The following is a 2,435-nucleotide window of genomic DNA, read 5'->3' on the forward strand; positions in this document are numbered from 1 at the left end:
AGGACCATTTTCCCGAGAGGATGAAAAGTAGCCATTGACGACGGTGATGCCCTACATACAGCTTGCCATGGAAAGGAGTAGGAAGGATTGGTTGAATGTTATAAGAAAGTAGAGATTCAAGAGGAGCATAGCATCTCCATACGCCTATCTGAAATTCCCACTATTGATCTACATAAGTATTTCTATCCTATTTTATTTTCTGTTTATTATTAATTTTCGAACTCATCATAAACTATTTAATCCGCCTAACTGAGATTTATAAGGTGACCATAGCTTGCTTCATACCAACAATCTCTGTGGGATCGATCCTTACTCACGTAAGGTATTACTTGGATGACCCAGTACACTTGCTTGTTAAGTTGAACAGAGTTATGATCACACCAGGGATTATTAAGATCCCAATTCATCACACCATGATCTCTTTGGGGTATTTTTGATAAGAGCCATTAAATAAATTTCATACAAGTACAAAGAGACCAACTTTGAAGATCACAATTTCATCCACCAAGTTTTTGGCGCCGTTGCCGGGGATTGTTCGAGTATGGACAACTGACGGTTCATCTTGTTGCTCAGATTAAGTAATTTTCTTTTCAAAATTTTTTCAAAAAAATAAATAAATATTTTTCAAAATTTTCTTTTCTTTTTCGTTTTTCCAAAAATATTTTCGAAAAAATTTAATAATAATTCAAAAAAAATCATAAAATCATAAAAATCAAAAATATTTTATGTTTCTTGTTTGAGTATTGAGTCAATTTTTAAGTTTGGTGTCAATTGCATGCTTTAAAAAAAAATTTCTTGCATTTTTCAAAAAATGCATGCATTCATAGTGTTCTTCATGATCTTCAAGTTGTTCTTGGTAAGTCTTCTTGTTTGATCTTGATGATTTCTTGTTTTGTGTTGTTTGTTGTTTTTCATATGCACTGTTCGTTTGTTAGAGTCAATGCATTAAAGATTTCTAAGTTTGGTGTCTTGCATGTTTTCTTTGCATAAAAAATTTTTCAAAATTATGTTCTTGATGTTCATCATGATCTTCAAAGTGTTCATGGTGTTCATCTTGACATTCATAATGTTCTTGCATGCATCATGAGTTTTGATTCATAATTTTCATGTTGTGAGTCATTTTTGTTGTTTTTCTCTCTCTCATAATTAAAAATTCAAAAATCAAAAAATATATCTTTTCCTTTTTTCTCTCCAAAATTTCAAAATTTTGGGTTGACTTGGTCAAAAATTTTTTTAAAATTAGTTGTTTCTTACAAGTCAAGTCAAATTTTCAATTTTAAAAATCTTATCTTTTCAAAATCTTTTTCAAAAATTATATCTTTTTCATTTTTTTCTATTTTTCGAAAATTTCAAAAAAAATATTTTTCAAAATATTTTCAAAATAATTTTTCTTATCTTTAAATCAAAAATTAGCTAACAATTAATGTGATTGGTTCAAAAATTTGAAGTTTGTTACTTTCTTGTTAAGAAAGGTTCAATCTTTAAGTTCTAGAATCTTATCTTGTAGTTTCTTGTTAGTGAAGTAAGTAATTTTAAATTTTTAAATTAAATCTTTTTATCTTTTATCTTATCTTTTTCAAAATTTTACCTAAAAGGACTCTAAAAAGGAAACTAAGAGAAGCTAAATTACAACAATCCAGAAGTAACCTTTCAGAAAATTTCGAACAAGAGAAGGAGATGGCAGCCGAACCCAATAATGATAATGCAAGAAGGATGCTTGGTGACTTTACAAAACCCACGTCCAAATTTGATGGAAGAAGCATCTCTATTTCTGCCATTGGAGCAAACAACTTTGAGCTGAAACCTCAGCTAGTTTCCTTAATGCAACAAAACTGCAAGTTCTATGGACTGCCATCTGAAGATCCTTATCAGTTTTTAACTGAGTTCTTGCAGATTTGTGAGACTGTAAAGACGAATGGAGTAGATCCTGAAGTCTACAGACTCATGCTTCTCCCTTTTGCACTAAGAGACAGAGCTAGAATATGGTTGGATTCAAAACCTAAGGATAGCCTGGACTCATGGGATAAGCTGGTCACGACTTTCTTGGATAAATTCTTTCTTCCTCAAAAGCTGAGCAAGCTTAGAGTGGATGTTCAGACTTTCAAACAAAAAGATGGTGAATCCCTCTATGAAGCTTGGGAAAGATACAAGCAGTTGACCAAAAGGTGTCTATCTGACATGTTTTCAAAATGGACCATATTAGATATATTCTATTATGGTCTATCTGAATTTTCAAAAATGTTATTGGACCATTCTGCAGGTGGATCCATTCAACTAAAGAAAATGCCTGTAGAAGCTCAAAAACTAATTGACATGGTTGCAAATAACCAATTCATGTACACTTCTGAGAGGAATTCCTTGAATAATGGGATGCCTCAGAGGAAGGGAGTTCTTGAAATCGATGCTCTGAATGCCATATTGGCTCAGAACAAAGT

General features: G+C 31.7%; 1 non-coding gene across 1 annotated transcript; it reads right to left on the reverse strand.

Annotated features, from left to right (window-relative positions):
* Window positions 1-2,076: 2,076 nt before the first annotated feature.
* LOC127748177 (small nucleolar RNA R71) lies at window positions 2,077-2,180 on the reverse strand. Its single transcript, XR_008010120.1, has one exon. It is a non-coding gene; the product is annotated as a small nucleolar RNA R71 (small nucleolar RNA).
* Between the last annotated feature and the right edge of the window lie 255 nt (window positions 2,181-2,435).

The sequence above is a fragment of the Arachis duranensis genome, chromosome 5, assembly GCF_000817695.3.
Source record: "Arachis duranensis cultivar V14167 chromosome 5, aradu.V14167.gnm2.J7QH, whole genome shotgun sequence".
NCBI lineage: Eukaryota > Viridiplantae > Streptophyta > Magnoliopsida > Fabales > Fabaceae > Arachis > Arachis duranensis.